Source organism: Sturnira hondurensis, unplaced genomic scaffold, assembly GCF_014824575.4.
Source record: "Sturnira hondurensis isolate 20B ecotype Veracruz unplaced genomic scaffold, ASM1482457v3 Scaffold0022566, whole genome shotgun sequence".
NCBI lineage: Eukaryota > Metazoa > Chordata > Mammalia > Chiroptera > Phyllostomidae > Sturnira > Sturnira hondurensis.
Window position 1 is genome coordinate 19,898,118 of NW_028095197.1, and position 14,475 is coordinate 19,912,592.

The window sequence follows — 14,475 nt, forward strand, 5'->3', positions numbered from 1 at the left end:
TAAAAATCCCAGTAGCCTAGTAGCTTTAGAATGTTTAGAAGACTATATACACCTTTATTAAATTACACTCACAATGAGACCCAGAGAGAGGCAGACACATTCACTGTTTCCAGAAGGAAAATCGCACTGGACACCCCCCTTTATCTTGTGTTGATGATGGATAACTCGATTCTGCAGAGCAAGCAGCCTTGCTTGGTGGAAGGTGCTGGAGACTCACTCGGTCGTGCTCTCATCACGGGGAGAAACTTATCTCTTCATCGTTAGAGGCGATTTCACTAAGAAAGATGAATGTGCCGAAAGCTGTGTGTGAGCGCAAGGCTTCCAGTAAAGGGGGGGTGGTGTTGTGCGGTGAGGGGATTTCTAGTAGCAAAAGACAGTGGCTTGGAAAAGCGGTCTGTGCGCAAACGTGACCACCTCCTGAAGCAAAAGTGCCTATGNTGGATAACTCGATTCTGCAGAGCAAGCAGCCTTGCTTGGTGGAAGGTGCTGGAGACTCACTCGGTCATGCTCTCATCACGGGGAGAAACTTATCTCTTCATCGTTAGAGGCGATTTCACGAAGAAAGATGAATGTGCCGAAAGCTGTGTGTGAGCGCAAGGCTTCCAGTAAAGGGGGGGTGGTGTTGTGCGGTGGGGGGATTTCTAGTAGCAAAAGACAGTGGCTTGGAAAAGCGGTCTGTGCGCAAACGTGACCACCTCCTGAAGCAAAAGTGCCTATGTTGTATTTCTCAGCCCCATGGGAAAGCTCTTCTCATTCGAACATTTTTTAGAGTCTTTTAAAAACCTGTTCTTTGTGTCCTACGGTGTGTTCTGTCAGCACATAGCGCTGGGTCTCTAACACAACTACAGGTCATTTTCAGGCGGAACCAGGAAAACCCAACAAAACAGGCTGCAAAAGGAAACAAATCGGAAAATGGGTTTATTATGGCACATGGGAACATTTTTTGTCAAAGTATGACTCTTTCAGTCACCGTGGATTGCATCATTTTAGGTTGGCACCAAGTTTGGGGACACGATGCTGTAGGCAGCCGGCCAGGTAAGCAAGCCCAGCGTTAAGGACATAGCTGTAAGAATCCACGCGTGATGATGGGGTATTCACGCAGTTTGAAACCGTTGCACTCAGGTAAAATCCAACCTGACCACTGGTGACTGAGACATCAGCAGAATTTTCCGAAAACTACCCTGAGTGAGAAGTGAAAGGCCCCCAGAGAGTGCTAATAATAATAATTTCTAGGGATCATCCTTTTGTATTTGCAGAAAGACTGCTCCAGCGTGATACCATTTGTCTCTTGTGTATGCTTTCTAATTCAAAGTTAAAATTCCAATATGAGTTGGAATTGTAGGAGTCCTAAGGTCAGTCCTATTTCTTTTTCAGAATATTATTTTAGCATTTATTTCAATTGACTGTTTTCAGAAATCATTCACTGGTCACTGAATACTTCCTTTAACAGAGGAGATTCAACCAACGCTGCCTTAAGGGTTAATGTTGTTCCCCTTTGTAGTTCCCACACATTTATAACGTTGTTTACTGGTTGATCTTAACTGAATATAGATTAACTTTGGTACGTCTCCATCTGTGTGTAAATAACAGGGAACATTTAAAACTCAGTGTTATGACTTCATAGTGCATAGTGTTGTATTATGGTTTCCTGTGGTGACTTTAGGGTTTGGATTAAAAGCAGACCCAAAACGTTAGGTACAGTTTCTCTTAGTTCGCTAAACATCCAAAGGATATGTTGTTTGTGGAAAACGGATGGTCGTTTTTTTCTGGTCAGTTCTGCACTTGAACAGAAATAGAACCTGTGTGATCCATTGGGCAGAAACTGCAGCCTGATTAAATAAAATCTCCGTTTTTATTTCAAAAGACGCAAGAAGAAATTGCCGCCAGGAATCACCGGGATCTTTTCAGATTTCTGGAGGGTGTAATCTTTGTGTTGACAGTGGCTTTTCATCCGCCGAATAACCAACCATCTCTCATATTTGGTACTTATTACCTTTTGATGCAGTGTAAATCCCCAGAGTTCTGAGGCGAGTGATTATAATAACAAATCAGGAGGTGGAGTCTTTGGCGATGTCCAGTGAAATGAAGGAATCGTCTCCTAGCATTCTAAATGCCATTTATTACACGCCTCCCCGGGGAATGGGAGTGAGAAAGAAAACGCATCTATCGAATGCTGTTCTGGGTACTTCGCGATGTGTTTGTGGGGCCCGTATCCATCCCCGTGGCTGTGCCGTCCTCAGGATTCCAAGGGGCAGGGCAGCTGCCTTTGCTGACTGCCCTAAACCACACCCACGGGGGGCGCCTCCATCTTCTCCTCTTCTCCTGAGCCAGGAAGAAGAATCCCAAGAAAAAAAGTGGGGGACGTTGAGCATTTTCTCCACTTTCCTTCAGTTGTTTTTTGATCTTGTTTGTTAGTTTTTACTTGAAGTGGGGTGTGAATATCAGGAATTCACTAATTCCCTGAGGCACAGCTGCCCCTGCCTCTGCATCTGGAGGGTGTTTCGGGAGGGCCTGTGGAGTCATGGGGTGCCCTTCGTACCTTCTGCCCCTGCTCTGAAGCGAGCCCTGCTTCCTCGGTGCCTCCTCCCTGAATCCATCAGTCTCCCCTGGGACGTTGCTTCTGCCAGAGAGAACAGGGCATCAGCTTGAAGGGTGTGATTTGATTAAACATAAAGGGTCTAGTGCAGCACCGGGCACATAGGAACATGCAGTAAATGTTAGCTGGTTTAGTTACAGTTCGGCAATGGTGATGACTAATGTTACTCAGTGGATCTGCATTGTACCACTTATTTTTTCCATATGGAGATTCTCTTCTTTCAACTGTTGAATGTGAAGAGGCAACCAAACCTCTTAAACATAATCTGGTTACATTGATGCCCATCAGTTCTACCTCCAATCCAGCCAGGACTCAATACCTCAGATATAAGCAAAGATAAGTGAGGAATGGAGAAATGTCAAGTAACTTTATAAGAAAGCTCTTCCATTGTTTAGTGTGTTTGCAGAGGGGAATATTATGGAAGAACCTAACCAAAGTTGTGGAAGAAATGGTGGCAATTTCCATGGATTATATATATACATAGGCTGCGCCCATCTGCCCTGACTGATAACTGGTGTTTGAAGAAATGCAGGATTCTGTTACCTTGGTTTTTATTTTAATTCAGCCTTATTAAAAGCATAACGCCCTATACCACTCTCTCAACATGTGGATAGACAGTCATGGGGAGCATCTGGACAAAATAATGTTCACGGAGAAGCTGAAGCCTCTTGTTGTAGTGGAGGGATTACTAGCCTGAGACGCCTTCATTGCCCACTTGGCAAATTCGGTTCCCACTTTACAGCCGAGGGTACGGTGGGACTGGGCGAGGCAAGGGGATTGTCTCCAAGGCGAACAGTGATGCCCTTCTGCAGTTCTTCACAATGAGTGTATAGGTGGGGCGGGGCAAAACTAGGAAGCCAGATTCCTAATCCCTCAAGGTCACAGAGAGAATCTTTTAAATTAGTGGGTTTCACTGGACTGGAACGCTTTCTCCAGGAATAACAGTTTTCTTGAATTTTCAAGTTGCCCAACTCCTAAAATTGCTATTTTTAGGCAGCAGAATGTTGGTTATTTTTCTGTTCAGGCTAACACTGACCACATGTTACTGCTTAAATAAACTAAACAGAAGATTTGCTGTGCTTGTCTGGCAGGCACCACTTTTTGTTGCTTTTATTGGACTCTGGATTGCTAAGCAGTTTTGACCTAGTAACCAGTTTACTCTTAGGCATCAGTAAATGCAAAAACAAAGACCTCCAAGAACAGTTACCTCATTGTCTCCACGTGAGCTGCCATTTGATCCAAGTTAAGGCCCGTACATGTTTAGAAGCTGTTAACATACAGCCCTAAAGAGAAGAATACATTAAAAGTTTCGGGTTCATGCATATCTTTGAACATTTTTGCTTCGAGGTTAATTTTTCATGCCCAATATTAAAAGAGAAGTGTTCAGCCATTTAGGCAGTGGTATTAGGTGAAAATCGTTGTTGTGTTTTCCATATAAATTAAGCACCTTAACCAAAACACGAGTGGAAGGGAAGCCCGGCGGTGACCGAAGGCCAGGCCCCCTTTCTGAGAGGAGGAGGTCGTGTGGGATGATAAACCAACCCATCTCTGGAAACTACATACTCTGTATCCACGGGTTCTGACATCGCAGGATTTCCCAGAACGCCTTTCAGGGAGGCTGCCCATCCTTCTGACAAAGTTTGTCGATCATGATGACGATGACGATGATTTGGAGTACTTCTAGTTCTTACCGTCCAAGAAACCCAGAGAAGTTCCTCATGTTTAGCTGTTAATCAGATCAGTTTTTATGCAAATTAAAGTTCTTTATTATTTACCAAATGCAGCTCATGTAGAAATTTATTTCAGGAAATATTTATTGAAGCCAAAAAAGGATCACGATTCTATGTAGGTGTATGTTGCTTCCATTACTGTTAATAGCAACTAGATAAACCCCTTTCCCCAACTGAGACGAGAATGGGCTCTTAAATATTTTATGATCAATATAACTGATTTGATTACTTTGTATTTGACTGTAGTTATTGTTACTGTTTGTTCAAATAAGTTTCTAGAAGGTTCAGATTCGACTAACACTGTAGTAAGTTGCTTTCTTTCAGCTGCTTCATTCTCACTTAATTCTCACATCAGCTATGCAAGGTAGGTCTAATTCCTTATTGATAGGCCAAATTTCCCAAAGTCTTATAGTGTTAATAAGCTGGAGAACTTAGATTTGAACCCCAGTCTTCTGACCCAAATCCAGTGCTCAGACCATTAGACAAAACTGCCTTCTTCATGCCCACAAAAGTCCATTTATCACAGAGATTTAAAAACAATTAAACATAGTGGTATTTGAGAAGCTTTTCATTTCTGAAGCTGTACTGTCTCACACCTTGTAGACACTGTCTTACTGAGCAGTTGGTCACATGGCCCAATTCGGTAGCTCCGGGAAAGCCTGATGGTTTTCTATGAATGAGTATAACATTTTCTGCTTACTGAGAACCTGGTCTTTGCCCACTAAAGAACTTGTTTTGCCCATTGTCTGCCTTAAAGGGCAGCATGGTCATGCCAGTTAATTCTAATAAAAGTCAAGTACTTTATAAACTGCACCTGTTTTGACATTGGCATTACTGCTTAAAATGTAAAGGACTTCTAACCTATGTCACAACTGTATATGCTCAGGTATTTTCATTTTTTAATTTTGGTGTGAGAGGATTTTTATGATCTTTAGGCGTAAGGCACCCTCAGAGCAAAATATAATTAGTTACTTGGTTTTTTTTTATCCTTTCCTTTATCGGGACATGTTTACTTTTTGTTTTGAGATTTAAAAAACAATAGGCTATAGGTAACTCAGATTGTGTAGTCACATTTCCTCATTTTACCAATAAGGAAATTAAAGCCAAGAAGTATTAAAGGTCCCATCCAAGGTTAGCAGGACAATAAGTGGGAAGATCAGAAAAGTGTCTCAGAACTCTCTCTCCTTTATACCATAGTTGGGAAGACTTGGATTGTTAAAAGTTAATGGAACTGCATCTGTCAGAATGACACCTGGCTGTCAGAGCCCCCAGTGAGCTCCTACATTTGCAGAAAATCACTCGTAAAGACCCAGTAGGGCCCCTGGTTAGAGTATCATCCCAGGACCTTAAGCTTGCAGATTTGATCTCCAGTCAGGGCACATACAGGGAGCAACCACTGAATGCGTAAATAAGTAGAACAACAAATCCATGTTTCTCTTCCCCTTCTTCTCTCTCCCTTGCTCCTAAAGAAACAAAAGACTCAGAAAAAAAGCCAAACCTCAATTCTCAAATCTACAAGGAATCGGAAGTTTCTCTATCCTCCCTACCACGCCTCCTCTGCATCCAGCCCAAGACTCCAGCTCCTGGGGCTGACACATGAGCAGAAGGCAGAGGCATAGCGCATTCTGAGATAAACACCCTTTAGGTGAGAGCAGAAACCACCACTAGGTAGAAGATGTAAACAACCACTAGGTAGATACTGTGGTCTTTCATGTATGATGTTGATTCAAAGAGGCAGAAACCTGGTGAGGAAAAGGATGCCACTTTAATAGAACAGTGCTAAACTAGAAACTGGACTTGGAAACTTGCATGTGACCTTGCCATCAACCTCTGTGTTGGAAAATGGGATTTGACTAATACTCAAGTGGACAGATAGCATAACCAAGGGCAAATTCTGGGTCTGAGAAGACAGGACCACATTTAAAGATGAATAGAGAGGAAAAAGCAAAATGCATATTTTAAAAATGTGACTTAAGGAAAACTAGCAGCTTCCCGAACATTTGAAAGTGGCGGTAGTAGTTTTGGAGTTCTTTGGTCATAATTGGAAGAACAGAAGCATTGCCTGTATGTAGCAACCGTCAGAACGGGAGTGGGTTCAGAGAAAAAAGGCAACAGAATAAAATGAAAAAGATTAACTTCAAGGAAGCTAAAGACAACATCAGATTAAAATCCACATTGGAAGCAGGAAATAATACCTGGTGCTTTTTAAAAATCTCTTCAATACCATGAAGGACAAACAAGATCTTCCTAATGTTCTTTCAAAAGAAACAAGAGATGAAAATTCTGGGGAAAGATAATGGATTGTGAAGATGGAACATTAGCTGACATTACTGATACTTGGTTTTCCTGCTGGACAGACTATATTGAGAAGAAGTATCAACCAAAAAATAAAAGCTGGCCTGAACAGAATGAAGATCTGCGGATGTAGATTGAAAGGCCTCGGTGCAACCCAGCTCTTCCTCCCCAAAATGAGGCCTGCACCTAACCACCTGACGGCAATAATTGCCAACTACCAGGGGTAGAGGAGGAAAACGTGTTACCATCCGTCAGAAAGTAACAACTTGCCTAGGAGAAAACAAAAGCACATTCTGGCTTCAGACTTCTCCAGCTCCAAATGCCAGGAAACAATAGGGAATTTTGAAGGGAAAAGTTGTAACTTTGGAATCTGATATGCATTTTATATGTTAAGACACAAAAAATGTTTTTTAGTTATGACAATCGTTCAGGGCATAAACCATCTATATACTGTTCTTATAAAAATAATTTGCACTGCAACCTACAAAGCTGAGTTTAAGAAAACAGTTTTTGCATAATAATTTCATGGGGCTCTGGGGCATTAAATATCAGGATCATTACCCACCAAAAAAGGATATGTATGCTTTAAAATAGATAATATGGCCAGGAAGCCACATGTCTCCAAGTGCCCAAACCCTCACATGAATGGGCTGAACTAACACAAGGAACAGGACCTAAAACTCACCCTACCACAGCGTCAGGTTTCCTCGCTTTTGTTACTGAAGTCATGAATGTTCGCTGCGGTATGAATGGAGAATTCAGAGATTATCTTTTACAAATAAAAGTTAAATCGCTCTCAGTTTTTCCCACTGTCACTCAAAACACTGCCCTGGGACAACCCTTGTTTCTGAGTGTGGAGGGGCCAAAAGGCCCCCACGTTCATCTGGGAGCCTGGGCTGGAGTCTGTGGAGGCCAGCCATGCGCTTCTCCACTCTCCTGAAACTCAGAGCCGACAACAAGTGCAAAATTAGAAAATTGCAGACTATATATATACCCGTGGCTCAGGAAGTCTGAGATCAGGCAACCCAGACTCGTTTCAAATACGAATCCAAGGAATTTAGTTTCAGCGGCAGAAAGCTGGCCTGGGGCAGTGAGGTGCTTTCGTGGCTGTACTTGAAGGGTCTTCTTGTTTTTAATTTAATTCTTTCCCATTACAATTGACATTCAGTACTGTTTTATATTAGTTTCTCGTATACAGCATAGTGGTTAGACATGTATATAATTTACAAAGTGATTCCCCTTAATAAGTCTGTTGCACTTGAAGGTTGGTGGAGCCGTGTTTACAGTTAATAAGGGAAGAAAAGCGGTAAAAACAACAACGCACCAAGTTCATTCCTCCCGGAGTCCACAGTGACAGCGCTTGAGCTGGAGCTGGCTGGTCCGGTGTTGCTCTTCACGGCCTTGCCCTAGAAGGCCTTGAAGACCTGGGGATGAATGTCCACTGTCATTGGCCTTAATGCCCAGTTCCTTCCTGTTAGAATAAAGGTGTTGTCTGTGCCCCAGGTTGGCTTGCCAGTTGAAACTCTAAGTTAAATTTTCAACACCAGCGTGGTTGCTTTAAATTAGCAGTAGAAACATAAATGGGTTTTGCTGGGTTTGTCACTCCGAAGCGCCTCTCCCAGGTGGAGAGAAGCTCTCCCGGGCAGGTTCCAAGTGTGACTTTCCCAGGGTCTCCCCTTGCTTGGCCGTGACGGACAAAAGTCCGTTCACGTTACCTACTTAGATAAGAAACACAAATGCTTGTATTTAACATTTTGATACGTTCTATGTGGCTGTGTGTTCCAAACGATAGCAGCAAAACTGTCCTACTGTTTGCACTGTTCTGGGTTTGTTTTTTGGTTGGTGTTTTTTAATGTAGAAGAAGGTATCCATAATTTCTTAACACTGGAAATGTCATTTTGAATGATAAAGGAAATGGTCAGTAACTTGAGTGATTTTGTTGTACCATTTTCAGCTTTCTCTCTCTTCCCCCAGTGATGCCTGCGTGTGTGTGTGTGTGTGTGTGTGTACACACGCATGCGCAGCATCTGTGTTCTGTTGGAGTCAGAGTTGGAAGGGCTTCTTTGTTCATCTGGTCCAGCCGCCCAGTAGATACTCTATAGTAGAGTCTGTTAACAGTTTGCAAGGTGTGGGGTTTTTTTCCCAAATAGTTATTGTTTGGTTTGGTTTGATTTATGTAAATGCAGCTTGACTGTTTAACCCAAATTTTTTTAAATAAAAAAATGTTAATGTATATTTTGTCTGTTTTATTAAAATAACAGTTATTTTAACTTAACCAGCAGTATGTATGGTTTCTGAAAGTTTATTTTAGTATCACATTCCTAGAAGTAATGTTTTCCTTTGTATTTTGCAAAACGTCAGCACATCTTGCACCGTCCGCACCCCTGGTCTGAGCTCCCGAGCCAATGCCCTGGGTGAAATCGTTCCCTCCCTGTCCAGTTCTGGCTCGGATCTCTCCCCTGGGCAAGCGCAGAGCCCATCTGGAAACCTCTCGTTGATTGTCCTTTGACCATCCTGTACATGCTTCTAATTAATGTTTTTCTGCTCTTCAAATTTATTTCAGCTTTTGCAGAGTACATTTAATACTAAAAACTTTTAAAGTAGAAGTTTACTGCTCTATATTTAGAGCAGGAAACATAGAGCTAAAACCATTCCTAAGAAATGGAATAAAACCATTAAAATCATTCCTAAGAAAGTTCTGAAAAATACTTTGAGCAGAATGGTGGCGACGGTGAAGATGCTTCACTGACAATTACCGACCCTGAGACGGATTGATTTCTCTGTCCTCACTGTGCTTCTTAGCGTGATGACTTCTGCGATTGTAGATTCCTGAACCAGTTTAAAGATTCCACAAATGCCATTAACCATTTTCTCAGGAAAATGCATATATGCATGAAACACCCTACATACACAAACCCAGGTTTCAGAACTCTTGCACTAGATTTTTAGGAGTTGTCTTTTTTCAAGAGATATACTAAAGAAAATATTTAGGGATTTGCTTCAGAATAATCCAGAGGGGAAGAGTAGGTGGAGATGTAATTGATATACAAATCGGTATTGAGTAGATAACCGTTAAAGCAAATCCATAGATACATGAGAGTTTGTTAATACTGCTCTCTGGCCTTTTGTATATATTTGAAATTTTCTGTAAGGCAGGGTTTAAAAATAAACGCACCCCCTAAAAGCTCCTGTACTAAAGCTTCCACAGCTCTCCTCACTGGTCTCGGATCACAAGCTGAAAGGAGGGGCCCAAGGAGAGGTGACAGTGTTGACCCTGCCAAACACGGATAAGACCCGCCAGATAAAACCCAAAGGAGATTTTCCGGTGAGATGGCTGGATTGTAGCAGTAATGGCAGTAACCAGTGAAATTTGAACTGTTACTGTTCACATGACTTCATTTGTACACACCAGATGGAGATACATTTTGTTCTCTCCCTTTAATTAAGAAATCTTAGGGGTTGGATTTTTAAAATTTGATTTATTTATTTATAGAGAGAGGGGAAGGGAGGGAGAAAGAGGAAGAGAAACATCGTTATGAAAGAGAAACATCAGTTGGTTGCCTCTCGCACGTGTTGCAACCAGGGATCGAACCCACAACTTAGGCATGTGCCCTGAGAATCCAACCAGCGACCTTTTGCTTTGCAGGACACTGCCCAACCAACTGTGCCACACTGTCATGGCTCTTAGGGGTTGATTCATGACAAACAGATTGACATGCAATCCCTCGTGCTGAAAGTACTGTGAAGACTGGCAATCTGAGTCAGGATGTCCGAGAGCCTGGGCTAGCACGTGGCCTTGTAGGCCACGAGGTCACATACTCCTCCAGGAGCTGCTACGGAAATGGTGTGCTCCCAAAACCTTGAAAGCAGGAGGGGACCTCCAGGCGAGCACCAGCAAGGGACACATGTAGCGTGGGTGCAGCAGTGGCCGGGTGTGTGCCCCCTCTCATTGAGCTGTCAAGACGTCATTTCCCAGTACTTGGGGGGCTGTCAGTACATTCTGGCTGGTTTCAGTCCGTTCCATCTCCTTTGTCTTGCCCTCTCCCAGATGAAGACCTGGAGCCCCAGAAGGCACACCCATCTTTCTTCCCAATATGTTTTCCTTTTCTTCCTTTCAGTTTCCCTGTTTTATTTCTTCCTTTGCTTGGGAGCATTTTCATGATCATTTTTTTACTGGTAACACACCAGGGACGGACATGAAAGACATTAAACAAGATATATTTCAGCAATAAACAAGACTCTCGCATTTCTCATGGGATCCCAAAGAAATAAGGATGAGAAATAAAAATTCCTGCCGGAGTATTTACAAGGTACTCAGCTGTTGAAATGTTCAAAATGCAATCAAGGAAGTAATTTAGCACATTTCTAATACGCTTAACTATGGTAATAATGTTGAAGAATTAGGCCAAATGTAAAGGACCCAGTGAATCTTCGAGGACATTGTTAAAGAATCTAAGCCCCACACCAGCAAATGCATTTTGATAGTTAATAGTTAACACAGTATTTGTGGTGTGTTGTCTGTCCCTAGGAGAGTGGCCCAGATTTGGAAGGACATAATTTGACCTCCTCCCTAGGCAGGGAATAGTATGATCCAGATGTTTCCCTTTGTCCTATATCAGAATGTGTGCAGCGGGTGGCCACCCCACTATCGCAGATTTCTCTGCTCTTGTTATTTCTCGATGGAACTCTCCAGCCAGGACACTCTTTCCCAAGGGTCAGTCACTCACAGGCTGCCTCCACAATTTTATGATCGCCAAGTCCACTTTTATTCTCCAAATTGATAAATTTTTAAAAATTTATTTTAAAGCAAAAAAAAAAGTATTTTTTAAAAGCAGGGTTCCTCAAAGCAAACCACTTGGGTTCAGATTCCAGTTCTGCCTCTTAGTAGTTCTGTGACCTTGGGTAAGTCGCTTGACCTCTCTGGGCCTCCATTTCTCCAACTTTAAGTGGGGGTAACAGCATCTACCTCGTAGGGTTGTGGTGAGGATTAAGTAAGGATGTTAAAACATATGAAGCACTTAGAACAATGGCTGGTAAATAATAACTCTCAACAAATAGCTGTGGTTATGTTATGATATCGATGCTGTATTACTTGCAATAAATAAATACATACAACTATTCAAATTGAAAAGGGTTGCCTGTGCAAACCCCAGGAGTCATCTCTAGTGTCACCAGTGGCACAGTAGCCACACTTTGGGAATCAGCTGTGACCCTCTCTCCTTTTTTTTTAAAGATTTTATTTATTTATTTTTAGAGGGGAAGGGAAGGAGAGAAGGAGAGAGATATCAATGTATGGTTGCCTCTCATGTGTCCTCCACTGGGAACTGGCCTGCAACCCAGGCATGTGCCCTGACTGGGAACCGAACTGCGATCCTCTGGTTCACAGGCCCGCGCTCAATCCACTGAGCTACGCCAACCAGGGCCGACCCTCTCTCCTTTTCACAATGATCTTCATGCTGGCTTCCATGGGAGTGGAGGGTGTCCCTGTCTCCTGGTTTCCCCATCACATCTCTAGATTCTCTTCCCCTGGCTCCTCATCCCGACTCCCGCATTTAGAGATTCAATTATATGAACACTTTCTCAAGGCAATTTCATCCACTCCCATGGCCTGAGCATAAGTAGATGTGTGTTATCTCCACCTTTCTCCTCTGGGGTTCCTCACTGAGCCATACAATGCATAGTGACTCAAGTGCCTGTTTTCCTCAGCTGTCCTTGGGACGTGACTACCAGTGCTCCTCTAGGAGCACGGGGGAGGTGTTTTTTCAGACAACAGAGGCCTCGTGGCATTAGGGCTCATGTCTCTAGTGGGAGCCCCGTTGAGAAAGTCTCAACCCCATGTCCCCACCCTGTACTTCTTCCTACGGAAACGGCATCTATATCTACCTTGTTGCCTAAGGCAGCAGTTCTAGGGCCTCCTTCCTCCCTTTCCCTGGTCCTCTTCTGTCCTCCATAATCAGTTTCCATTTTCTGATAATTCTGCCTCCCTTAAAATCCTTGAATCTCTCTCTCTCTGCTTCCCATTCTCCTCACGGCCACCATCTTGGTCAACTCGCACCCTTGTGCCCTACAGGGACTTAAACACAACCTGAGTGGTCTCTTTGCCCGCCCCAGTCCACCCTCCCCCTGCTGCCTGGGAAAGTCTCACGGAATACAAGTCTTACTCTATCGTTCCCCTCTGATGGCTCTCTAAAGTCTTTCTGATGCAGCTCCCAACCCTGCACCTGGATTGCCAGCCAGTGCTGTTACACCATTCCCTCCCTCTCTGCCATTGTGCCTGCTTCTCCCCTCCCCTTCTGCCTTCTCCCTCCCCTCCCCTCCTCTGCCACCACCCCTTCCTTTGGTAAAAGTCTTGCTCATTCTTCCGTTCTCTTCTGGCACGTGTACATGTGGGCTTCTCTCCTAAGGGGCGCCCAGCCCTCTTGGATTCTGCAGCCTCAGGAGTTAGCACCGTTGAACGGCCTCCGAGCTGATCACGGTCACCCTGCAGACCATCTCCATTCCCAAGGAGCCAAGTGCATTCAGAGGGAGCGGCTTCGCACTTGTGAGCATCGACTCACGGAGTGGCTGAACTGGGAGAATCCGTTCTCTAAAGAAGGCCTTCGCCTCCCCGGGTGGGGGTCTGTGCTCCTGCCTGTGGCTGCTCAGAGCCTGTATGTTCATTTTTGGATGCTTTCCTAAGAGAACTTGAATTAATAGCTCAGTAATGAAGGATGAGGCGCTGGCACACACACTCCTGTTTTCCTCGCAGAATGAGGGCTGCCAGCCTCACTGTATTTGCTACACAGCATCGCAAGGCTTGGCATCTCCTGGAGGCTCCTGATGGCAGTAACATCTGTGGTGCTGGGTTCCAAGAGGCTGCACCGGAGAAGCAGCTGAAAGGGGCGCAGCTCAATTCCCTGTGATCAAAGGGTTTTAACACGGTACCCATGGCTGGGCTTCAGGGTGTCTAGGAACCGCCGAGTTTATGTATATGCTTTTGTGTATGTGTACATTTCACCTGGGGACAGGGTCCACTACTGAGGATCAACATGCCAGTTTTCCTTTTGATGTCAGACTTACTTCATTTAGTCATTAAAATACTGAACACTTGCTATGATGTGCTGGGCACTGTCCTAAGCACTGGGGGTATATGTCAGTGGGGAAAAAATACATAAAAACATATTTACACTTATGGCACTTAATATCCTAGTGGGAAAAGGCAGGCAATAAACAAAAATAACTTAGCAACAAAAGCAACTTAGAAGTTGCTAAGTGCCACAGAGAAAAATTAGAGTTACAGGGGAACGGAGTTGAAATTTTGAATACGGTGTTCAAAAAAGGCATTATTGAAAAGACGACATTTGAGACTGGAGGATGTCGAGGAAGCAAGCTACACGGGTAACAGGAAGGAGTGTGTGCTGGTCAGAGAACAGCACATGCAAAGGCCCTGAGGTCCCAGAGGGATCCTTTGAAGAGCTAGTATAAGAGAACTAGCTCTTCGCCCCTTTGAAAAGCACTTGTTGGGCCTTTCGCTAATGACCCACTGAGCCGTCAAGAACGGGCAAAGTAAAAACACTGCTTTTGGGTGAAGTGGCTGCATGTCGTGCTGTTTCGCTTCAATCAGTGGTGTGACAAGGGGTAAAAAAAAATAAAAAATAAAATAAAATAAAATAAAAAAGAGAGAACTAGCTCTTCAAAGTTGCTTTGGCCTGACACTATAGCGGACAGCACGGGCTGAGAAACACCATCCCCTTCTGGAAGAGTGGAAGGGCTGAACATCTCAGGTTAAACCATTTTCTCTCTGATGGACCAGTCTGGTCTGGCCGGGCTGGTTTGCCTGACCAAAGTCACACACAACAAGGACATCGCTCTGGA

General features: G+C 43.8%; 1 non-coding gene across 1 annotated transcript; it reads left to right on the forward strand.

Annotated features, from left to right (window-relative positions):
* Nucleotides 1–14,101: 14,101 nt before the first annotated feature.
* Nucleotides 14,102–14,237, forward strand: LOC118979924 (small nucleolar RNA SNORA21). Its single transcript, XR_005065017.1, has one exon. It is a non-coding gene; the product is annotated as a small nucleolar RNA SNORA21 (small nucleolar RNA).
* Nucleotides 14,238–14,475: the final 238 nt, after the last annotated feature.